Source organism: Equus przewalskii, chromosome 29 (genome assembly GCF_037783145.1).
Source record: "Equus przewalskii isolate Varuska chromosome 29, EquPr2, whole genome shotgun sequence".
Classification (NCBI taxonomy): domain Eukaryota; kingdom Metazoa; phylum Chordata; class Mammalia; order Perissodactyla; family Equidae; genus Equus; species Equus przewalskii.
This window is the reverse complement of record NC_091859.1, coordinates 19,023,626-19,049,818: the sequence shown is the minus strand read 5'-3', so window position 1 is coordinate 19,049,818 and position 26,193 is coordinate 19,023,626. Positions and strand designations below refer to the sequence as shown.

The following is a 26,193-nucleotide window of genomic DNA, read 5'->3' as shown; positions in this document are numbered from 1 at the left end:
GGACAGGGAAGTAAAACGTAGCACAAGAGTGGCACGAAGATGGGAGGCAGGAATTGGGAGCGTACTGCTGTAGGATATGATAGTATTTGAAGGTAGACTGTAATTAATTAAAGATCAACCAACTTTACTAATTAACATTTGCAGAACCCTCGACCCCAAAACAGAACACAAAACTATGCTTTTGAGCCACAGCAGAAACGAACTAGACGTTAATAACAGAAAGATAGCTGGAAAATCTTTCAATATTTGGAAGGTAAACAACAAACTTCTAAATAACCCATGGGCCAAAAACCGAAGACTCAAAGACAATTAGAAAATATTTTGACTGGAATGCAAATGAAAACTATTGGTGACATGCAATCAGTATTATAGGGAAATGATTAAATTATGGATCCCACCCATTATCTAGGCTCCCCTGTTGGTTTCTAGGTCATTGCCTAGAGGCTTCTTTTTCTACCAGAAACTACGGTAAAGCAAAAAGAAAACAAAAAATCCAAAGAGGCTCGGCCGATATCCATAAAAGTGAACTGAGGCACAAATGAAAGAAGTTGTCAAATAGAGTTTTTTGAAATAGAGGTAGACAGTGGAGACCATGATTTTAGGGGGAAGCCACTGTGGGGCACAGAAGAGAACTTGAAGAGAAAAGTGTCTAAACTATATTTCAAAGAGTTTTGCTGCATATTAAAAATATACTCCAACTTAAATATTTAATCAAAAGACTAAGCAAAGATTTAAGTTTCTTTTGATTTTAGTTTTCTGAAGATGGCTGTTTCTTTGAATGTGACTCTAAGAGAGCATGAGGCCCATTCAGCCAGAAACAGCCCTATCCATTCCCCTTTCTTTCATCCATTTCATGGAACAGTTTTTCCTTCTTCCACATTCTCCTTAGGCTGCAGGTTGTTCTTTTGTAATTTATGTTCTTCCCGAATGCCTCTCCGGATATTCATTTTAGTTTCCTTGGCTTTACAAGGAAAAGCCTCTATGAGGAAGAGGCCCCAGGCATTCCTCTGCCCAGGAAGGATTGAATTCCCTAAGCCCTCTAGAGTGGCTCTGGACATCTCATTTGAGAACATATAAGCTTTCTTGCCATCAGGCATCTGGATACTCGAGCATTTTGAAATCCCATACATCCTCCTCCCACAGCCACTGTCAGCCAAATGATGAACACATGATTCAAATGAACCCAGGAATTTGAATCCAGAACATAAAGACACACAGTTGGAAGATAGCTGAGGCTGAGTCATTTTGCTGGCAGCCTCCAAAGGGGACTATTCCAGGAATTCCTGGTACTGAGATCCCTGGAACTGCCCTAGTCTGGGTCTTTCTGAGACTGTTTTTTTTCCCTTCAATTATGCATTTTCTTGTATCATTCCAATCAGTTCTTCACTGCCTGAATTAGCCAGGATCTGTTTCTGCTGTTTGCAAACAAAGGACCATAAGTGAGACAAGTGACAACATAAAAATGGTACTGAGTGCTGTGCCAGATTCCTTTGAGTTGAGCCTACTTGTGCTGATGTAGGCTGTGTGATGATTCAGTGCTCCCACAATTTTCCTTGCTTGTTCTCCTTGAAACCTCTGATCTTACAATATGCTGAGACATCATTTGTCCCTGACTTGGTGCAAAAACATTATTTATTTTAAGTCCACATTTTTTCTTTCTTATTAATCGGTGCGTCAAGTAGTGGTACTTGACACCATAAGAAACCACTTGGATCATAAAAGTAAATAGCATCCCTTAGTTATAAAGTGGACATTCAAATAATCCAGAATTGGTTTATGTTAATTTTTTGACATTATCATTGAAATGAAAGCACATCACTTAAAAAAACTTTAACAAGTGTGTTGTGGTAGACCTGTATTTTCTGTTATATCATACCTCAGTGGGGATCAGGTTCAGCCTTGATAAATGTGTAGTTGAGTACCATAAGCTTAGAAAGCTAACATGCAAGGACATGAGCAGAAAATTCACATAAAAGGAAGCACAAATGGACAATAAACCTAGGAAAGTGTGTTCAATCTAAGTAAGATCAAAGGTATTTAATGTATCAATCATGACGGTCCAGGTTAATACTACAATAACACTCAACCACAAATGTCAGTGGCTTAAAACAGCAAAGGTTTATTTTTTGCTCATATCTATCATGGCTTAGCTGGATGCTTTGTTCCGTGGAATCGAATAGCATGGCATGTTCACTTTAATCAATTAGGGGACTGAGGCCACTTCCCAGAATATTCCTGGCAACCAATAGCCAGATTGAAAGAGAGATCTGTAGAGTCTTGCACTAGCAATGAAATACTCAGCCCAGAGTGACACATATCATGTCTATTCACAATCCAATGACCAGAACAGGCCACATGGCCCCGCCTAACCTCAAAGTCCATGAAATTCAATCCTATTATATGTTCAGGAGGTGGAAAGTCAGAAATATTTTGTAGGCAGCATTAATGACTCCAACATGTAATCAACACAATAATAAGCTGTTATTTTTCAGCTATCAGAATGGCAACTTCATAAAGATAAATAAAACAACTGTTACCAAACCAGGTTCATTTTGCCTGCCACATGGTAGGCCAATCACTGAGATGACAAGTTTTGTAGCAGAAAAAGTGTTTATTCATGAGGCAGCCAAGCAAGGAGATGGGAGAACAAGTCTTAAATCTACCTCCCCGAAAATGGGGATTAGGGATGTTTATGGGCTAGAGGGGCAAGGTAGTCTGAAGTGTGGGAATAGATGATTGGAGGAAAGCAGAAGAGAGGTAGCTGATGATCTGCACAAGTGTAGTCAGGCTTGATGGCTATTCTTAGGACCTATGTTCACAAAATAGTGGTGTTAGCATGATCTAGGGGGGGCTTTTGGCCCCCTGACATCAAAGGGTCACCTATGGGGCATTCTGTCTCCCCTGTTGAGGAGTTGGTGGTCTTAACCAGCCTGAGCTGGACAAGGAGTGGACTAAAAACAACCTAAGTGCCTGTTATGATGGTGACCCAAGCATCAGAGATGTTATCTACAGGGGAGACTTTAGTGAGCATTATCTAACTACTTTTGCAAACAGACAACTAACTGAGTATAGTTAAGCAAGCTGGCCCTCGGTTTCACCCGGTCTCAGCAAGTGTGTGGAAATGAGCACTCTCATACATCAGGAATGAACATGTGCACATCATTTCTGGGGGCAGTTTGACAGTATACACAAACACACGCACACACGGTATGCATATACTTTACCCTACAATCTCACCTCTAGGAATTTAACAAAATTTTACAAAACATTCATTACAGGATTGTGTGTAACAGTGGAAAATAGTGAACAACCCATAAATGCAACAGCAGAGTAATGGCTGAACAGCTTAGGTTACAGCCATTTGACTACATATTATGGATCCATTAAAATTATGTTCGCAAAGAATTAATAACTAAGCAAGATCTTTATTTTATAACCTTAAATGACATAAGCAGCCTATACACGTTCAGTATAACTTCTCGCTGCTCTCTGCAAGTGGAAAAAAGCCCCTCAGAATTCTCCCTGCCTGCCTTTCAACCATCACAGGTCCTTCAGCAGAGGCTGTATATCTGCTATTAGGGACCCCATCAGGGCTGCCCTTCCATGGGTGACCCTTAACACTGTTTCATAGCTCAGCTGTTCAGCATCCAGAGAAGCTATGCTGGGAGCAGGATGGTGGATGTTCATAGAATGGCTTCCATTTCCCTGGAGGCTCATTGCTGCTCAGGCCTGCGGAAGAGAGGAAAGTACTGACTCCATTCCCAGAGTCCTTCTTATGATTGAGTTTTCCTTCCCTAAAGAACCACTCCTGCTCTCTAGAGATTAGCGCTTTTTTTTTTTTTAAAGATTTTATTTTTCCTTTTTCTCCCAAAGCTCCCTGGTAAATAGTTGTGTATTTTCAGTTGTGGGTCCTTCTAGTTGTGGCATGTGGGATGCCGCCTCAGCATGGCTTGATGAGCAGTGCCATGTCCGCGCCCAGGATTTGAACTGGTGAAACCCTGGGCTGGTGAAACCCTGAGCTGCTGAAGCAGAGCACACGAACTTAACCACTCAGCCATGGGGCTGGCCCCGAGGATTAGCACTTCTTCTAACTTTGGTTCTTCCTTCCTTTCTTCCTTACTTGTTTCCTTCTGTCCCTCCTTCCTTGTTTCCTTGAAAGAATCATTTATTGAGGAGATTTAACCATCAGCTCTGTGTCCTGTACTAAGAATACCACAATGAACGAGATACTCTCCTTGCCCCCATGGAGCATTCTATTTATTGGGAAAAAGAAGGAAAAGAGACAGATGCAATATATCCCTGTGGTAGGCATCTCTAAGACTGCCCAAATGACTCCTGCTTCCTGGTATTCACATCCTTGTGTAATTCCCCTCCTGAGTGTTGGCTAGACTTAGGGATTTGTTTCCAACAAATAGAATATGGCAGAGCAATGGGATGTTACTTCTGAGATTAAGTAATAAAAAGACTCTGGCTTCTGTCATGGGTTTCCCGCAGCACGACCTCTCTCTCTCTCTCTCTCTCTCTCTCTCTCTCTCTTTCTCCTGTTGCTCTGGAGGAAGCAAGCTGCCATGTGCCTCACCACTATACTGCACAACCAGTGTCATTTGTCAGAAATAGAAGATACTTGTAAAATAATCACAAGAAAAGCAAACCAATGCTTTAAAATCCTAACAAGACAAGATGGTTTGCTGAAAGCGCTGAATCTAAGACCTCCTTGCTCCCTCTCTCTGTGTCACTCTTAAGGAGAGAAGTGATAAAAACTTAGTGCCAATCTGAAATTTTATCTTTGATGTGATCAGAAGTAGGTTAAGGGAAATTGAAAGAGGACTCATATGATTCTATTTTAGTTACTGCTGTTATCCATATACTACTAAAATTCATCTTTTATTCATGAAGCACTTTGAAAACACTCCCCTACACTAACCAGCCAAGACACTCAGCCGCAAATAGGGGTCAGCACTCCTCAGGCAGGGAAAGCTGTTTTTTAAGGCAGACCTATGGCATAGTTCTGCACCTGGGTGCATGGCACAGTGACGTTCCATGAATTGACACGGTGTGTTACCACATTTTGATCGATACATGAAATTGATTCCCCCCTCCAGCTGAGGATACACATTTTTATGTATGTGTGACAGAAGGCCCTGCCAAGTGAGTTGGGTAATGGGTATCCCACTCTCTATTCTTAAGAAACATCACCTCTCTGTGGGAACAGTGAACTGGAACATTGTCAGGGCTATCAGCACAAATGGCTACATAGCAATAAAGGGTGACCCAGTGAGTAGTAAAATAACTCTAGAAATGCCTTCCATCTTTCCCAACACTCACTTTTTAAAAACCATCATTCACCTTTTAATGCTTTTGAGCACACTGCTCAAACTTCTAGAAATAAAAAATGTGCCTAAACCTCCCATTTTAGGGTTAAGAGTTAAGACTCTCAACTCTAAAGTATGAAAAAGTTCAAAGTTTATAGGAGGCAGAATCCTTCCACAACCAAATTAAATTTCAGAATTCTTGCCATAAGGGTTGTGTTTTCATGGGAACAAACACTTCTTATTCACTTGTTCTGTCAAAACAATAAAATACGACTAGTGATTTGCAGAGATAAAATTCTTTCTGAAATCCTTCCTAACATGCCACTTGATCTTTTTTTCTAAGATATATTGTGAAAATCACTTTGAGCTTATAAATGATTTGTTCCAAATGACAACAGAGAATAACATTTCCTAAAGAAACAGTGTTTTTCCCATTCTCAGAATTTTGGAATCTGCTTGATATATTTCTAGACAAATGAGATCAAACAACCAAACGGTATATTCATGCCCCAGAAGGGCAGGGGTGAGGTGGAAGAGTGCAGGACAGCAGTTAGGGGCATAGTTTTGTGCATAAGAACAGAAGAAAAGGTACAGAGTTAGAGAATTGTTATTACTTTTCCTATGGTGCAGAACTGGGCCAGCTGGGTGCCTGGAGTGAGCTTGGCAGAAAATCACTTGCTTCCCTATGTGGTTATGTTCCACAGGACTTTCTGTCCACATTACTGTTTGAGTGAATGGCCTATTTGGTAAACTCAATGCCACAGTATTTCCACATACCCAAATTAGAAGAAATATGCTGACCTAACATATGAAAATCCATTGAGATGACAGACTTGGTTCTTTTCTTATTTAAATTTCGAAAGAGATACTTGCCTAGCATCCCCAAAAAGACTTAAATAAGTATCTAACACTGATTGAAATGTTTGTGTCCCAGACAGGAAAAAAATGAAAATAAGTCACGAGAAGAGATTGCATAGGAGAGAATCAAGTACCACTTTCTTTCCTAGGAAAGATCTGTGACTCAACCATCACCATTTTCTGGCCTCTAAGAAGGAGCTTCCCAAGAAGCAAAATAAGTTCTTTTTGCTTAAAAGTTCAAATCAAGCATAATTATATTTAATTGGGACATTAATAATTGAGGAAAAAGGAAAGAAGAAAAAGGACATTGTCATACTCTAGCAGGCCAGCCTCAGGGCATGCAGGACCTCAGGAACTGTCTAGTGGGGAGGAGGTTGAGCTGGACTTAGGCTCAGGAACATGATATGGCTGTGGATCTGATCCCCAAGAACACTGGGTGATGGGCCAAGCTGATGTTCAAAGGGGAGGGATAAATGATGCAATTGCATCCAATGCTGATATCGAAGGGGGTGCAGTTTACAGGTGGAGCATGTCATCAAAGGTCTCCATACGCAGGCAATGCTTCAAATTAGCAGGGAACTAATATCAAGCTTACAAATGGTTCCTCTTTTTAGAGTATAACCCTAGCGGGCAACTCGAGGGTCAGTGGAGAGTCTCCAGTCCTCCAGGAAGAGGACTGGTGAGACTTGGCAGTGCTCCAGCAGAGCAGTGCTGGGCTCTATTTCTCAGGGAAATTGAGGCAGTTCAATCATACAAATCCCACAGTGAGATTTAGGGGAATGTTATAACTCAGTGAACCCCCACAGGCATCAGAGGTACCGAGTCTACAGCAAAACACCTATTTTCAGAACCCACCCACTTGCAAAGGTGGGACTCAATGACACCAACTTTGAAGGCAGGAACTGACATTAGTGTTAGGAAACCAAGCACCTTTGCCATGGCACGGAGGATTGGCAACACTCATGGAGGGTGTGCTGTGTGACACCCCTGTACCACATTTTATAGAAAGGAAGTGTAAAAGAATTTATAGAATTCCAAATGGCCAATAAACAAATGAAAATGCCCAACCTCACTGGCAATCAGGGAAATGTAAGTTAAAACCACAATGGATATAATTTCATACCTACCAGGTGTACATAAGAATGTTACTGCAGCATTGTAAAAACATTAAAATTTAAAAAAAATTAAAATTCATCAATAGGATGGATATTTGACTTAGTAACAAATCCTTACAGTAATTTAAATTTTGTATTATATTTTGCAATGGAATGCTATAAAAATGCAGTAAAGCAGTGAACATGAATGAACATGAGCTAGCAGTGAAAACCAAAAGCATATTCATGAAATATTTAATAACATATTTCTAGTGCAACACAAGTTTAAGTTAAAGAATATATCTAAATACCTGAGTTAATGCAGAAAAGCACTTTATTCCTACTTCTAACATAACAATCCCGAGGTTATATTGCACATTTTTATTTAGGTGCCTAGTGGCCCAATATGATGGTAAGATCTTTGAAGGCAGGAATCCAGCAGAATGCCTTAACAGAATAAGTACTAATTAATGTTAGCTGAATGAGTTAGTCAGTAAGTGAGTAAAGAGTTAAAGAGACAATTGTGTCAGTTGCTTAATTTCATCATTTGGAGCAAGGTCAAAGTCACCATTGCTAATCCTTGGTCCCTGCTCCTCCTTCTGTCCAACCTGGCCTTTTTCTAGAATCCCTGAGCTTCCCCCCTTACTCACTTGTTGCACCAGTCAGGGCAAGTTGGGAGAGAGATAATCTGTCCCTGTAGCTCACTCTCTGTCCACACTTTTCATCTCAGCTTGGACCGTTTGGGACTATCCCCAAGCACAATGAGATGTCTTTGAGATGACCTTGAGAATAGATCACGTTTTTCTATGATGTGTATTGGCGTATGTGCGTGTGTTCTCACGTGCATGTGCATAGAATACCAGCATGGGCTGAATGTTGAGCTTTCCCTCTACCATATCACCCCTAATTTTAGGGACACTCAGAAGACTCATGCACAGAAGAGTAAATAAAAGAAACAAAACGTAAACACTGGCTGCTCTCAGAGCATGTTGATGGGCCTTGACTATAAGAGGCATTTCAGGGATATACCCAGAACAAATCCAAAGAGTAACATGTGCCAGGAGGGATTGAGGCCTTTAAAATTTCTTAAAAAGACAATAACTAAAGGAATGTTCAAGGTGTATTTGAAGGAGGAGAAACAAGAAAAAGGATAAACCTACTGCCAAAGGAAGACGATGCAGTGTTCACAGATGGCACAGAGAAAATGGAAAAACCTCACTTCATTTTGCTTTGATCTTCAAAAACAGCATTTCCCAAAGTGGGTCCCACAAAATGCTATTTCTTTAATAGGTTTTGCAGGAAGAAGAGTTGCATGTTGGGAAATTCTGGGAAAATACACAGATTTCTTAACCGCTGGAGTTTTTGGATGCTTTAAGATACTACAGTGTTCTTTGAAACCCAAAGAGAGGGGTAGAGTCTTCACTGCAATTCAGACTTGTGTAATAATTGACACTTTTTAGCTGGAAGCATCTCATGGGCCTAGTGCAGAACACACTTTCATAAACACTCTTTAAAAGCAAGAAGAATGGTCTCTAGCAAAAACAGGTAGACTAAATAGTGCAAAGAAAAAACTGCATTAGGAAACTACAGTTTTGTTTTTGAGGAAATCTAAGAGAGAGAAACAGTACTTCACCATTTTCAAGTATTTCAAAACTGTCAGCCCAGAAAGTACGTTCCAACTACTAAAATAAGTTTTGAGAAGTAAAAGAAGATGTTAAAGATTCCACCAGACTGGAAATGAGCAAGTCATATATCCAAAGAAAGGTTTTAAAAACTTGAGACCATGGTCTGGCCCAGTGGCAAAGTGGTTAAGTTTGCACCTTCCGCTTCAGTGGCCCAGGGATCACGGGTTCGGTCCCGGGTGCGGACCTACGCACCGCTTGGCCAGCCATGCTGTGGCAGGCGTCCCACATATAAGGTAGAGGAAGATGGGCATGGATGTTAGCTCAGGGCCAGCCTTCCTCAGCAAAACAAGAGGAGGATTGGCGGCAGATGTTAGCTCAGGGCTAATCTAAAAAATAAATAAATAAATAAATAAATAATAAAATAAAAACTTGAGACCAAAATGCGATCACCATTTTGATCTAGGATAGATTTTCATTCCATTATGATTCTTCTTTTGCAAGTGACAGAATCAATGTACTGGCGGGACTTTTACTGGGAAGAAAGAGGAGAGACTAGAGACTCAGGCTTGAAACCAGGGCAGGAACCACGGAAGCCGTGGGCACTAGAGCCTGAAAGACACGCTGTCTTTTCCCATTTCCATGGCTGAAATGAATTCCTTCAAATGTTTTTCCCTCTATCAATTACTCTATTAAAGACTCCAAGTCCTAGGAAGGGAGTCCAGCTGGAATTGTTTGCTTCTCATGCCTGCCTCTTGGCCAAGGAAGAGCTGGGCACCAGGAATGCACATAATGGGGAGAATTACCTAAAACAAAGTGGGTGCTTGGTGGGAAGGGAAAATGAATGGAGAGTGCTGAAAATCAACAAATTCCCACTACATGTTTCCTAAGAACAAGTTGTATCAAATGAATCTTTATCATTGATTCATTGCTTATATTGAATTCATCCATTCATTTATAAATATTAAGTATGAGCCAGTAAACACAAGGCACTAAGGTACACAACTCCCTCTAGTCTCTTGCTTAAAACCTTCAATGGTTTACACTTAGGATAAAATACAAAATCCGTAACGTGGCCTCTAAGGCCCCAGAGCATCTAGACTCCTGACTCTCTGTCCCATCCCTTTCCGCTTGCCCCATCCCTTCCAGCCCCAGTGGCCCCAGGCTTCCCACACAGCGCTGTGACTGGCAGGCACATTCTTCTCACTCAAGCCTGAATATTCTGAGTGACTCCTGGTCTTCATGGGCCTCAAGTTAAATGTTGGCTCCTCAGAGAAGTTCTGCTCCACCCTCAGTCTGATTCTGTCTCTCCTGCTGTTCTGGGCCCTGGAACCCTGGTTTCTTCTTTCATAACGCAATCTGCATTGTCCTATTTTTCCTGTTGATTTATGTAATGGCTCTCTTCCTCAGAAGATGGCACACCTCCAAATCCAAGGACTACATCTATTTTGTTCATTTCTAAATGTAATATCTAACGCAGACCTTGACCAGTGTTGGCACACAAGAAATACTGGTCAATGAAGATTCAGAAAGGAAAATGAACTCTATTTACATGGAGTCTGTGTTCTAGGGACAAGAAATATGCTATCACGGGGGTAAGTGCAGTCCTAGAGGGTTGTAGAAAGTACCAAAGGAACACCCGGAAGGGAAGGGTTATTTTGGCCATGAGGCAATTTCACAATGCCTCCCTTCAAATCCTTGTAGATTTCTTCAGTTGGGTGAAATGAGGGGCAGAGGGCAACAGCAGGTGGCAAATGCACAGAAGGAGGGAGAAGGGAGAGGGTGGTTTGAGGGGTGCAGCTTTTGGGTGAGTGCAACAGGATTATGGCTGTGACCCTCTCTGCAGCATTTGTAACCAAGACTTGAATAGACAGAAAGAATAATTATCAAATCTGCACATGACACAGAACTGGGAAGAATGACTAATGTGCTGTCTTGTCCTGAAATTCTATTTCATCAGCTTTGCTTTAAACACGCATTCTATATTGCATTCCTTAATGGAACATTTGCTTTCCATTAATTAGTAGTGCCTTTGTGTTTAAATATATTTGTAATTAAATTCAAATGACTTGGAAAATGGGGTTTCTAAGAGAATCAATCAACGACTTGATATACTGGAATGTTAAATATTTTACAAAGTTAATTCATGATGCCAGAGTTAAAACAAAAACATAAAAACCAAAGGCTTCACATTCCTTTTTCAAACTCATGTGCTATCAGCCTTTCAATCATTACCATGACATGATTTTTATTAAACTCTTACTTTTCTTTCATTTACTCAATTAGGCCTAAATTCAATGTTTTAGCAACACCATGAAAGGACCATTAGCCAATTTATGCTTACTCAGTTGTTAAAATGAGGTAATAAAAACCAATTACCCTTTCCTCCCTCCTCCCTCTCTCTTTCCCTTCCTCCCTCCGTTTGTCCTTCCTTCTTCTTTCCACAAACTTTTAGTAAGATCCTAGTGCTAGCCTGGAGCTCTGCTGGGTGCACATATTTTCAATACATATAATTCAAGATTATTCAAGATTATTTAACCAGCTTTGTCCAGAATGAGTTTAACATGATTCATTTGGCCCATTATAGTACACATCCAAAAACATCTCATCCATTTTCAAACTCCTTATTTCAGCCCAATTGGATGTAGCAGGATTGGCGTTTCCCCAACTGCCTACATTTGTCCATAGATACTGATTCACCACCAGGCAGCTCTTGGTTAGCTTATTGTTCGCTCCTACTTTGGCTGAGAGCAAAATAAAAATGTACTCAGCTGACTCTTAGTGAATCACTAGGCCTTCTTTTCATTTCACAATTCTAGTTCTAGCTAAGGCTGGAATAAGCAGTTCTCCACCTAGCAACTGTAATTAAACTCATTAATTAAAAAAATACACATAGACCATACTACATTAATCAAAGTGGTTATAGGTTGTATCTACTATAACATGGGAATCAAACAAGTACATAGTTTATTGTGTGACCTATTAAACAAAACTGGGCTCATTTAATTTATCTGCTATATCACTGTGGACCTGCTTCTTTGTCTTCTGCTGTTTTTAGAAATGTTTTCCTTTCTTGATTTGTTGTTGTTGGTATTTAGGAGACCACCCAGGTCTTCTCGAGTGAGAACAGAAGACAAAAATTTGTTAGTGCTGTACATGACGTTCACTAACATTCCACTGACACATGAAAAAATGTCCTGGAGAGTATTATCTAAATTTGAGTTTCCCTAAATCATTTATTTTAAAATAAACTAGAAAATTTTGCATGTTTAGCAGAATTACTTTATAAAGTGAAGCCCTGGGTAAATCTAGCAGACTTTCATGGATGTAGATTGAGATTTTCCTCTTGATAAGAATTTAAAATACAGCCTCAGAGGTGTAGACAATGGGTGAGGAGCAGCCCCCCATTTTAAAGAAGGGCTCTCAACATATCTGCACAGGCCTGAATATGAGATGAACATTCCAGTCCAGCAACCACCACTTCCAATAGCCTTTAGTAGAAAAGGCCAGAGACTTATTCAGGCAGATGCATCTTCAGAGGAACTTCACAAGAAGAGACAGCACAGCAGCATTTCTTCCCAGGTCTGCATGGGACATTGCCTGTCCCAAGGGAGCCAAGTGAAGTGAGGCAGTGATGACCCCCTTAGAAGCGGGAGTGCTAGGGAGAAAGGGATGCCAAACTACCACTGGCTGGCCAGATGCTTGCTGGGCCGGAGCAAGGTGTATGCCGGCCCTGTGGAACTACAGGAGTAGAAGGCAAGCAAGTTTGGGGAGAATTTAACAAGGGTCCCCTAGAGTTTGAGGGGTAGAGAGAAATCTGCAAACTAGAGGCTGCCCTGGGAGCAAGTTACACTTCCCCATTTGATTGAGTAGGAATGCACAGTGTTTCCCATGGACCGAGGGGACACAGTGGAGACTGTCCACCAAACGCAGTGAAAGGACAGGCTGTGCCTGACAGTTGTAATAGGAGGGAGCAGGGAGGGGGGAGATTTGAATTGGATGAGAAATTAAAGTTTAATTTAGACTGGATGGGAATTTTCCATAGCTGAAAATGAGACTCTTCTCATATCTGAAAGTGACCCCAAAGGTACGGGATCTGTCTGAAATGTCACTGGAGGCAAAGAAGGGAGATCTTCTTTGAAGGCAGTGGTGGCAGATGAAATGGCAGTTTACTGATTATAATCACTGATTCAGCACATTTAATAAAGCCATTACACAGTTTATTTAAAAAGTAAGCTGTCACACCATCAATGGAGTATTCTTTCAAAAATAAAAAAAAGAATTTTTTTGAACCTGAACTTAATCAAGCCTCTTGAACTAACTACCAGCTTACGGGAAAGACGGGAGATAGAAGAACCTGTTAATAACACCAGGAGGATATGTCAGCCAAATGTAGAATGTTAGAAATTCCATAGGACAAAAGGTCTCTTTTTTCTTCAACAAACACATGGAATAGAGGAAAAGAATTGTTATGGAATTGTCATAAGTTAAAAGAAACTTAAGAGAATATCTGACATGTGTAATATGTGCACTGTGTTTGGATTTTTATTTGAACAACTGTAAAAAGATATTTTTGAGACAATCAGGGAAAGTTAAACTTGGATTGGATATTAAAAACATTAAGAAATTATTATTAATTTGGGAGGTATGATAATGTTATTTTTTTCTTTTAGGTTGTCAAGCACCAGAGAAACATACTGAGTAATTATAGAGGAAGAGATCTGATGTCTGGGATTTGTTTTGAAGTACTCCAGGAGAAAATAATAAAAAATAAACACAAATTAAAATAAAATAAAATACTCCAGGATGAAAGGAAAAAAATGTTTGAATTTGGGGAGAGGATTGACGAAAAAAGAATGGTGCAATGGGAATAATTGTTGAAGCTAGGTAATGAGTGCATGAAGCTTCATTATACTATTCTTTCTATTTTTGTAGGTATGAAATTTTCTATAACAAAATGTTAAAAAATAAAAATAAAATAAAGTAACTGTTTAAATAGCAAATATCTTCACTTTTATTTATTTATATTTTTGTGAGGAAGATTGTCTCTGAGCTAACATCTGTGCCAATCTTCCTCTATTTTTTGTGGGACCCCACCACAGCGTGCCCTGACGAGCAGTGCTAGGTCCGTGCCCAGGATCCGCATCTGCAAACCCAAGGCTGCTGAAGCAGAGTGCATGAACTTAACCACTACACCACCGGGCCATCCCCCCTTTATTTTTATTTCTATTTTTTAAGGTCTGGCTGTGGTATGGCATAATGGTTAGAAGTTCAAACGCTGCAGTTAAAGTGCACTTTGAATGTGGCTACAACTATCATTAGTTATGTGACCTTAGGCAAGCCACTTCACTTTATAAGCTACCATTTCCCCAGCTGCAAAGTGAGAATAATAATAATGCTTATTATTGTTGCTACAAGGATTTAATGAGATGATACGTGTAAAATATTAACAAAGCACAGAGCTGCTGTGAGTCTTAGAGTAACCAGGAATCAGGAACCCCTGCAAGTAGGCACACAGTGAGTACAAGTAACAGCCTAGTCAGATTGAATTTTCACTTCTCTCTGTGTTTCCATTTTAAGCTACTATCTTTGATGCGATAATTGCCTGTTACCTTAAATCTGAAACTGTAATGTAGAAGTGAAAACGTACTTAGGCAGAAAACCTTAGGGGTGGAGAACCGGCTTTATATATCGTTACCTTGGAATGCACCCAGACCTGACCTTTGATCAGTTAGAGTTCTCTGATTGCGACTCACACAAACCAATTCTGAACAACTTAAGGAAAAAAAAAAAAGGGTATCTGGATCTGGGAAGGCAGACTAAGGGCAAGCTCAGGAACCAGAAAACTCTAGAGATCCAAGCAGCATGAAGTCATAATGTTTAGTTTCTTCAGGTTGTCACAATCAGGATGAATGATCTTCAACTATTGGGAAGTCTCTCCATCACTGTGTTCAAGATTTCAGTTTCAGAGAGACAGCATCTGAGTGGCCCAGTTTGCGTCACATGCCCAGCCTTGGTTGGAATGGAGAGGGAGTTGGGTACCTCTAATGAAAGTCCTATCAAGACTGTATCCAAAGATGGAGGGATTGTTATCGCTGTCAGGCCGCTAGTTGTTCCCTAACATTCATTCTTCCCCTCTTCCATGGTAATAGAGTTTTAGCTGGTCGAATGCCTGCCCAGATAGAGACTACACTCCCCTGCCTTCCTAGAAGCTCTGTGTGGCTATGTGACTAACTTATGGCCATGGGCAATAAGCAGAAGTAATATGTGACATGTCCGGGTTCTGCCCTTAAGAGAATTGGACATATGTTCCTTGAGTCTCTTTAATCCCTTCTCATTGCTGAGAGAAGGCCAGAACTGAAATAGCAACCTCGGACCAATAATAGAAGTAGGACTGCAAGATTTAGCAAATAAAAATACAGAATGTCCAATTAAAAATGAATTTCAGATAAATTCTTTTCTTAAAAAATAAATGTCCCATGCAATATCTGAGCATAGGTTCAATGTATATTGTTAAGTGAGAATAGAGCAAGGAACTGGATAGTATGTACACATTGGTTAATGACCTGCACGCTAGTATGTGTTAAAAAAAAAATCTAGTCTATGTTTAAATACGACCATTCTGGCTGTGATAGGATCAATGACTTAGAGGGGAAGGAGGGGCAGGAAAGAGACAACAGTCACCTAGACAAGGTGGCAACATTAAGAATGGAATGGAAAAGAGAAGACAATTGATCATATATATTCAATATCAATACACGTGTTTTGAGGATAAACTGAATTGTTATCAGTAGTTTTCAAATAGTGGGCAGAGTATAAAAATATGTGGGACTTCCGCATTCTACCTCATACATTTCTGCAATGTCTTAATAGGAAAGATTGATATTTTTGACTTCCTAGAAATAAGAAAAACTATGTGTGTTTAAAGGTATCATGAGAAGTAATAAATGCAAACTTGGGGAAATTATTTGCAAAATATATGCTGCACAAAAGCTTAATAATCCTAATACTACATAAAGTGCTCTTGCAAATCCAAAAGACAGGGATTAGCATATCAGTCGAAAGTGGGCAGAAGACACGAAAGTCACAAAAGAAACACAAATTTCCAATAACGGAAAACATTCAATCTCATTAATCAGGAGAGAAGTGCATATGACACCTAGATCGTATTTTCCTCCTAAATTGGCAGTTTAAAAAAAAAACAATCCCAACGCTGATTATGCAAGTTCCTTGAGGCAGGCTGTTATCAGAGAGTGGGATTCGGGAGTTTAGTTTGTCTACAATGAAGGAACTGCCAGTGACGACAAATCCAAAGACGGTCCCGGGAGTAGGTCACACATTGTGAATGGGATGACAGTGGCCAAGCTATTGGGAGATCACAGTGTCAGGTGGGTTATCAACGTTGTTTAACACAAACGACAACAATAACTATCTGTTAACTGAGTATTTAAAATGTGCCAGGCAAATGCTGATTGCTCAAAATTTTTATTGAAGGAGGTGCTACTTTTCTCCACACCTTATCAGGAAAGAAACTAAGTCTTAGAAAGGTTAAGTAACTTGCTAGCTTTCCTGCATTTACATAGGTGGCATATCTGAGATTTAAATGACTCAGAAACCCGTTTCTTAACCACTGTGCTGTACTTCATTCATGCACACAGTGTTAATTAAACACCACGCGCTAGGCACTAAATTAGGAACTGTAAGTGCAATAGAGAACAAAGTCCTCGTCTTTGTGTGGCTGACAGGCCGGAGGAAGATGAGATAGGTAAGCAGGCACTTACACTATAGGGCCATGTTGCTGGGAGTAGGGTTGCCAAATTTAGCAAGTAAAAATATAGGATAACCAGCTAAATTTGAATTTCCAATACATACCAAATAGTTTTTAAATATAAGTATGTTGCATGTAATATTTGGGACATATTTATACTAAAAATTACTCCTTGTTTATCAGAAATTCAGATTTAATTGTGTCTCCTATATTTTATCTTGCAACCTCAGGTGGGAGTATTGACACTATGGAGATCAGTAAATTGTACAAATCAGACACTGCTGCCCCTCCCCAGAGAGCTGGCTGTTAAGCGTTTGCCAGTACACAACTGCCTGAATCAACAACAACAGAAGACTAAAAGTCATAAGATGTAAAAAGATATACTAAGCAAATACTAACCAAAATAAAGGTGGTATGGCTATATTCATATCAGAGACTTTAAAACAAAAAACATTAGTCTGATAAGGATAAACACATTGATAGAAGATTCACTTCATTAAGATTTAATAATTCAAACTTGTAAGGGCCTCATAGCACACCTTTAAAATACATAAAGTAAAAGGTGGCAGAACTACAAGGAGACTCAACAAATCCACCACCATACTAGGAAATCTTGATATATCTATGTCAATACCTAATAGGTCAATCACAAAAGACATCAGTAGAAATACAGAAGATTTGAAAAATACAATTTACAAGCTTGATCTAATGAACACATATAACTCCTATACTATACCTCACAACTGCATTACATACATTCCTGTCAGGTGCCCGGAAAGCATTTATGTGAAAACTGTCCAGGGATATGGCCAAAAAGCAAGTTTGAATAATTTTTTTAAGAACTGGTACACGCAGACCATATTCTTTAAACAAAATGTGATTGAGTTAGAAATGCATTTTAAAAGATTTTTAAAAATATAGTATGCTTGGAAATTTTAAAACATACTTATTACAGGGGCCGGCCCCGTGGCCGAGTGGTTAAGTTCGCGTGCTCCACTGCAGGCGGCCCAGTGATTCGTTGGTTCGAATCCTGGGTGCGGACATGGCGCTGCTCATCAAGCCACGCTGAGGCGGCATCCCACATGCCACAACTAGAAGGACCCACAACGAAGAATGTACAACTATGTACCGGGGGGCCTTTGGGAAGAAAAAGGAAAAGAATAAAATCTTTAAAAAAACAAAACAAAACAAAACAAAACAAAAACAAAAACAAAAACATACTTATTACAGAAACACATGTCTCAGAGAAGAAATTATAATGGAAATTTAAAATACTTAAACTTGGATAGTAATAACAATACATATCAAAAAAAGAAGAAGAAAGTCTTAAAGGAAGATGCGTAGTTCTCAGTGCTTATATCAGAAAGAAAAAACGTACCTAAGAGATAATGAGCTAAGCTTCAAATCTAAGAGATTAGAAGAGAGAACAAAATAATAAAACCAATGATAGTGGAAAAAGGGAAATGATGATAAACAGAAGTTAAAAGGAGAGAATGCATAAATGAACAAATTTAGGAAAAATTATTAAAATCATAAATAACAAATTGAATTGGTACTTTAAAATCTTCTCCCACATACAAAGAAAATCCACCAGGCCCAGACAACTTTACAGGTTAGTTCTAACACTTTCAAGGACTAGAAAATGGGGAGAAATGCTCCCCAACCAATTTTCTCAAGTTGGGTATAATGGAGATTTCAAAACCAGACAAGTTCAGTGTCAGAAATGCAATTTATAGGCCCGCTCACTTATGGACATAGACACCAAAATCCTAAAACAAAATATTGCCAAACTGAATACCATAAGACATAGAAAAAGACCATAGAGCTTTGCCAAGTTGAATTGATTACAGGGATGCAGGGTTGGTTCCACATTAGAAAATCAAATAGTGCAATTCACCACATCAAGAGAGTGAAGGCAATATGATCACCCCAATAGATATGGAGAAAACATTGAATAACGTTCAGCAGCAATTCATGGTTTAAAAAGCAATCTTAACCTGATAATAAGTATCTAAAAAAATGCATAGAGCAAACAATACACTTTAATGGTTAGAATCATACGTTTAAAATCAGGAAGGAGACCAGGATGCTTGTCATCACCTCTTCTACATAAACATTTCAATGGAGGTCTTATCCAAAGCAATCCACAAGATAAAGAAATAATGACTAGAAATAGATTTTTTAAAAACTGCCATTATTCACAGAGAAAATAGCCTACAAAGAAAACACAAATGTATCTATTGATTTATTATTGGAAATAAAATAGAGTTTAACAGACTATTAGACCTAAGTTCAAAATATAAAAGGTTAATTACATTTTGATATGGCAGCTGCAGTTAGAAAGTGCAAAAAAATACATACCTGGGAATAATCTTAACCAAAGATGTGTAAGACCCTTTCATAATAAAGTGTAAGACTTTATTGAATGGTTTTAAAGAGGATCTAAATGAACGCAGAGACAAAACACGTTTATAGATTGGAGGATTCAATTTGAAGATTTAGTTTTCCCAAAACTGATGACATTGATTCACATCAATTTCAATTAAAATCTAAACAGGATTTTCTCTTTGTGGAATTTGTCAAAATGTTTCTAAAATTTATACAAAGAGCAAAGGCTAAGACTAGCAAAGTTAGACTAAAATAAGAATAAGTTGACATCAAGACATTACAAAGCTATAATAATTAAAATAATGTGAAACTGGCAAGAAATAGGCAAATAGGCCAATATAACAGAACGGAAAACCACCTACCTAAATTACATATATGTTTACATAAAAACCCAATATCTGACAGGGCTGGAAATGCACAGCAGTGGGAAGAAGTAAGAACAATTCAATAAATGTTACAGGTAAAATTGGTTATCCACGTGGGGAAAAAAATGGAAAATTGGATTTCTGGTTTATACCATGCATAAAATCAATTTCAGATGGATTAAGATTTTAAATGCGAAAGGCAAAGGCTTACAACTTTCAGAAGATAGTATAATGTCAGCATAGAGAAAGATTTCTCAAACACATAAAGGAAAATAATAAATTTAAATTTATTAAAATTGAGAAGTTGATTTATTTAAAAATAAAATAGAGTGAAAAGACAAGCCACAATCTGGGAGAAGATATTTATGACACACATGATGGACAAAATACTAATAATCAGAATATGAAAATGGATAAAAGCATAAATAGGAATTTCATAGAAGAAGAAACTCAAATGTCAAATAAAATTGAAAAAAGTGCCCAACCTCCCTAGGAAATGCAAACTGAATCCATGCTGATCCTCCTTTGACCTGGTTCTAGACATGCCATCCAGACTAGGAAGATTTGGACTCCTTGGGGCCCTGTGAGCTACAGTCACATTGGCAAGCATGGAAGCACCAGGGGGTCATGGTAATGCTGGTGCCATGTCTCAGCACAGGTTCAATTGTGACAAAAATCACCAGGTTACTTTGGGAAAATTGGCATGAGGCATCATCACCCCTGTGCCCAACTGTCAACCTTGACGACCTTTGTAATTTGATCAGTGAGCAGACAAAGGTAAAATGTTCTCAAATCAAGACAGGAATTGCCCCAGTCATTGATTTAGTGCAATTGGGCTATTGCAAAGTTCTGGAGAAGGAAGAGCAGCTAAAGCAGTCAGTCATGGGGAAGCCAAACTCCATTAGCAGAAGAGTTAAGGAAATTAAGAAAGTGTGTGTCCTGATGGTGGTCTGCAGTCACATCAGAAGGTTTATTAACTGTTATACATGTGCAAGCACACACATACGCACACACAGATACAAACACAATGAAATGCCACTTGAAAACACCTTATTGGTGAAAAATTAAAATTCTTACAGTATCAAATGCTGGTAAAGATGTGGAGTAAAGAGAATTTATTTACACTGATAGTGGGAGTACAAACAGAAACAACCACTTTGGAAAATAATTTGGCATTATCTGCTAAAGTTGTAGATGTGCATGTTACGGAACCAGGTTTAATTCTGCCTATTGCCTGGGAAGCCAAACACCAAGACGATGAGATTGCAGCAGAGAGAGGGTTTTAATCACAAGGCAGCTAAGTGAGGAAATGGGAGAATGAGTCTCAAATCAACCTTCCTCAAAATGGGGACTCAGGGATATTTACGGGGTTGGCAGCAAGGCAGTCTGAAGTGTGGAGATAGATGATATGAGGTGAGGAGAGGTGAGGTAATTGATGATCTGTGCAAGTGTAGTCAGACTTCACGCCTCTTCATAGGAGGCACGTTCACAAAATGGTGGCGTTGGCATGATCTGAGGGTGGAGTTTTTAGCCTCTTGATATCAAAAGGTTATGTACAGGATATCTACACGGGCCCAGTTAATGGGTTGGTGGTCTCAATTGGCCTGAACTGGACAAGGTGGTCCTAATTCCTGAAAAACAGCTCAAACACCCATTACCATAGTGACCCAGGGTCCAGGGAGATGTTATCTATAGGAGCCTAGTGGGAGTCAGATAGCATATTGCCTAAGCAGCACAATTAGCAATGGGCGGGTGAACAACCAAAAGCTATAATCAGTAATTGCAAAAAGGAAAAACAACTTTATTTACTAACTACTCAATCATCAATGGCTAACTCTTGACTGGTTTCATGCATACCTTAAATCCAGCAATTCCAATCCTAGGCATGTATCTTATAGATCCTCTTTTACATATACATCAGGAGACATGGACAAGAATGTTAATAGCAACATTGTTGGTAATAGCAAAAAGTTGGGAAAAATTCAAATGTGGACTGATGGAATTGATTTTGTGGCATAACTATCCAATGGTATATACACAAGAGAAAAAAATTAATGAAGTACAGCTACATACATTAAGATATTTGAATCAAAAGGCTTTAAATTAGGGGCCAGCCTCATGGCCAAGTGGTTAGGTTTGCGTGCTCTGCTTGGACGGCCCAGGGTTTCACCAATTCAGATCCTGGGCGCAGACCTAGCACCACTCATTAAGCCAGGCTGAGGTGGCATCCCACACAGAACAGCCAGAAGGACCTACAACTAGAATGTACATCTATGTACTGGGGGACTTTGGGGAGAAGAAGAAGAAAAAAAGCCTTAAACTAGAGCAGAAAAAAGCAGAAAACAAGAGACCAGATATAGTATAATTCCACTGATTTAGAGGTAAAAAGCAGGCAAAACTAAAATGTATGTTTTGTTAAGGAATGCCTACATATACAGTAAAATTATAAAGAAAAGAAAGGACATAAGTAAAATACCTAAGTGAGATGTGTTTGGGGGAGGGGCACACAAAAAACTCCAGTGGATGTTCATTTTACTTTTTCTTTCAACTTAATATATACATTCTATAGACTAGCTATTGGCAAAGTATAGCCCACGGGCCAAATCTTGTCTGCCACCTGTTTTTGTACAGTCACAAACTAAGAATTGTTTTTACACTTTTAATAGTTGAAAAAAACAAGAAGATTTACAATACATGAAAACTTTATGAAATTATAATTTTGGTGTCAATAAATAAAGTTTTGTTAGAACACATACCTGTTTAGGTATCATCTGTGGTTGTTTCACACTACAATAGCAGAGTTGAGTAGTTGCAACACAGACTGCATGACCCGCAAAGCCTAAAATATTTATTATCTCCTCTTTACAGAGAAAGTTCTCCAATCTCTGCTAGACAGCTCATAAGTGTGTTGTAACAACTAAAAATGAAATCATATCATAAAAATATTAACATTTTAAAATTTATAAAATTTAAAAGTTACTACCTTACTTTAGCAGATGCCTCTAGACTAGAGATTTGATTCGATAATAAGAAATTTCTATGCTAAAGACTAAATAAAATACTCCAGTGTATTTTTGAGGATGCAAGGAACCATTTAAGAGCCAAATTTTCTCATTATGGTTTGAAGTAAGTCTCTAATTGAGACAGCAAGTTTTTACATAAAAGCTTGTCGACTTGGATTTACCTCAATAAATTCCCTTTTCTTGTCTAATCACCAGATGGGTTAGAATGACTTGAGTCAATATATTATTGACCCAGTGATTTAAGACTACTTATGTGACAGCCTTAAAAATATCAAGTCAAAAATATGACCCTATTTTCAGAATAGATGCCAGCAAGGGAGGTGAAGTAGCTGGAAAACGTAGGGGAGGAAAATCTTTTTTCTCTGTCTTCATAAGGTTCAGTGGCTGGGGCCCTGCAAATTGAGCTGAGAAAAGACAGATAAACAGGAGAAGGAGGTTTGTTTCACAAGCATATAAGATGCCTCACAGAAATGAAGTGAAAGCCCCAGAGAGATCAGACCCAAAGTCTTATATACCGTTTCAGCAAAGCACAATACATTTGTGGAGAAGTGACGAGACAAAGGAAAAGGGATTTGAGCTTCTAGGAAGATGGAAGTTAAGGGTATTTGGCAAGGTTCATCATGCAGATTCCTGAGGTGCCAGACTCTGGGCCAGTAAGGGTCTGGAGCTGTCTCCAGTGATGAAGAGTTCCAGCGGTTGAGAGTTGTTCTCTTCTTGGTACAGGAGAGGGGGAAACCTTTAAAAATGGAGTTGGATGTCCTGCTTTTAGCCAGATAGGGGGAGGGCACGGAGCTTTTTACCCATGCCTGCTGTTTCTCAATTGCCTTCAGCCTGAAATAATCCTTAGGCCCAAGTGGCATATTTAGGGGTGGCATATTCTGGTCCCCTTCAATAACAAGTGGCTTCTTGAGGTAGGATTTCTCTTGGTGAATTTCCCCACTTGGATCTGGTTCTCTTCCACTCGCCACATAGCCCTCCTCAGAGAGCACATAGGTTGTCGCCTCTCCACTTTTCCCTTGAGAATGAGGGGCTAACAGATTTTCTACAGGTGCTGCTTGTTTTTCCACCTCATCATATGTCATGTCTATTAATCTCTCTCGAAGAAAGTTGGGCAGGAAATTTCCTCTATTGAGCACCAATATGAGGGCATGGGTATCCTTCAGGTAACCAATTTAGTTTACTTTTTAATTTACTTTGTACCCATTTACCTTACATTTTCCCCCTTAAAATGTCTTGTGTTCTTAAAGCCAAAATGAACAACATCCTTCTTTGTTTTTATGCATTTATTCATTTAACGCATATTTTTGAGTGCCTACTATGTGTCAGGCACTGTTTTAGGTATTGGGGATACTGTAATGTACAAAATGGGGAAAAGCCTCTGCCTTTATATTCTAATGGAGGGCAAGGACAATAAACAAGGTAAGTATGTAAAACTTGTAATATGATAGTGATAAATGGTAAAAATGACTCTGTAAGAGTAGATGGTAAATAGTAGAAAACCAGACAATGATCAATGCAAATAATCCTTGTGTGATAGCAATGCAAATAACCTTTGTCCCATAGAGACACACATGATTCGTGTCTGGTAGAAGAGATTACAATCTGAAGATTAGTTGTATTGTCCTATGGGGCATTCACCAATTTTTATGTAATTTAGTAATTTTTTTTTTTTGAGGAAGATTAGCCCTGGGCTAACATCTGTGCCCATCTTTCTCTACTTTATACGTGGGACGCCTGCCACAGCATAGCTTGCCAAGCACCGCCATGTCTGTACCCGGGATCTGAACCGGCAAACCTCGGGCCACTGAAGCGGAATGTGTGCACTTAACCACTGGGCTACTGGGCTGGCCCCTAATTTAATAATCTTATTCCAGCATTTTCTTCTCTTAGTGAGTATAATAGTTTTGTCTGTCCTATGTCCCGTTGAACCGACTTTATCATCCTGCTGGCTCTTCCATTAATGAGGTAAACAAGTCTTTGACTCTTTTAGATATGTACTATGAAAGTCATGGTTTTCGACTTTTGAAAATTTTATATTAACATATAGAATGTGGCTTATATAATTCTGATTTGCCAAACATCTTCAACGAGCAAACAAACAAAACTAAAAAAAATGTATTTTAAAATATAGATTCTAAAAAAATAATAGAAATAAAAAATCCTTAGTCAGTTGATTTTTAATATTCTAATGTTGATGAAATATTAGGGATTAGAAATGGAAATTATAAAGAGTATATAGTTATAGGGGATGAAAGGTTATACGAATGTTTTAAAAATATGTAGATAGTGTTAAAAGGTAAACTGAGGCATATTACAATTTTTAAGAGATTATTTGAGCAAAAATCCATTTGAATCTTGCAATGCCAAAACAGAAGTGGTCAGCAGCGCCCCACCAAGAGGAGCTAGGGGAAAGACTTTTGCAGAGAAGGTGCGGAAGCAAAACAAGACATTATTTGATTGGCATTTGCCTTATCTGGAAAAGTCTAGTTGCTGTTTGTGATTGGTTGTCCTTAGGTTTTGATTTCTTACACTTGAGGCATTTCAGGCCTAGGTTTTGGTTGCTTACAGAGGCTGCTAAGGTATTAGAACCACCTCAGTCTAATGGCTTCCTTATTTAATTTATCACACTGGAGATGGAGAGCCGGCACCGAGATGAGTCTGCATAAACAAACCTTACTAAAATAACTCTTATCCTCCATTAGTTCCTCCATATATTTCCTAGTCACTTTCTCACAATTTATCTGCCCTGGAAGTCCCAAGCCCGCTTCCTTTGACTAGTCACTTCACAGTGTACCGCCTTTTGTCCAAATGATATGTAAGCCCCCAGTCTAACCACTTCTTTGTTTTTTTCACTTGTTTGGTGTGAAGTCCTCATGCAGGTATAAATATTAACATCAGTAACAACTGTACGCCTTTTCTCCTGTTAATTTGTCTTTTGTTTAATTTGCAGCTCCCCAGGTACTTAAGCTAGGTAGAGGAATAGTTTTTCCTCCCCGCCAAGGTAAAAGGGAGAGGAGGGAGACTGCATTTCCTCAAGGGTGTTCTTTAATTTTCTTCCCAGATTAATTCATTTGCTTATTTTTTGCCCATTTTATAAAGTATTAACCCAAATACGTCCAATAAAATAAATTTTGGATCCCGTTTTTAGCCAACTAACTTGTAACAAGCATCGTCCTTAAAACATTTTTAAAAAGTGTACCGTGTTATTTTTTATGTACTCTTGCAAATGCTGATATCAAATATATTTTAGTATCTTTTAGAAGGGATAACATGAATGAGGCGATTGCCCTGAGTTATCAGGTAGATTTTTTCCTCCCTTAACAGAGAAAATAGTTTCCTTAGTGGGGCGGGGGGGGGGGGGGGGGGGTGGCGGAGAGAGGGAGAGAGAGAAAGAGAGACGCTTTTCTACTCAGAATATTTTTTACACAATAATAATCTAACTATTAATAATAATTATATTAAATAAAATACTTTATCATCTCTCATTCCTCACTCACGCTACCACCTCTGAGGTGGCAAGACATTTTCAGATTAGTTTTTCACAAAGGACCATTTATTTGAGCCCTGACTACAATAGCCTACTTTAGATTTTCAGACTATTCTAAGCAATCCACAGGCTTATGCAATGTACTGTTTGAATTAGAGCCTCTGGAATCTTCTATTACTGAATTTTTATCAAATCATAAGGGGAGATGGAAGTGCAGTAGGTCTAAATTTCATATAACTCATCATTCTAATGATGCTGCCTAGGGAGGCCAGCTGG

At 39.0% G+C, this 26,193-nt stretch overlaps 1 long non-coding RNA gene across 1 annotated transcript in view; it reads right to left on the bottom strand.

The window, feature by feature from the left end:
* Positions 1–26,193, bottom strand: part of LOC139080225 (uncharacterized) — a 45,265-nt gene that overhangs the window by 12,986 nt on the left and 6,086 nt on the right. Inside the window, exon 2 of the long non-coding RNA XR_011534549.1 lies at positions 17,601–17,791. This is a non-coding gene — a long non-coding RNA (uncharacterized lncRNA). The remainder of the gene's footprint in view (positions 1–17,600; positions 17,792–26,193) is intronic.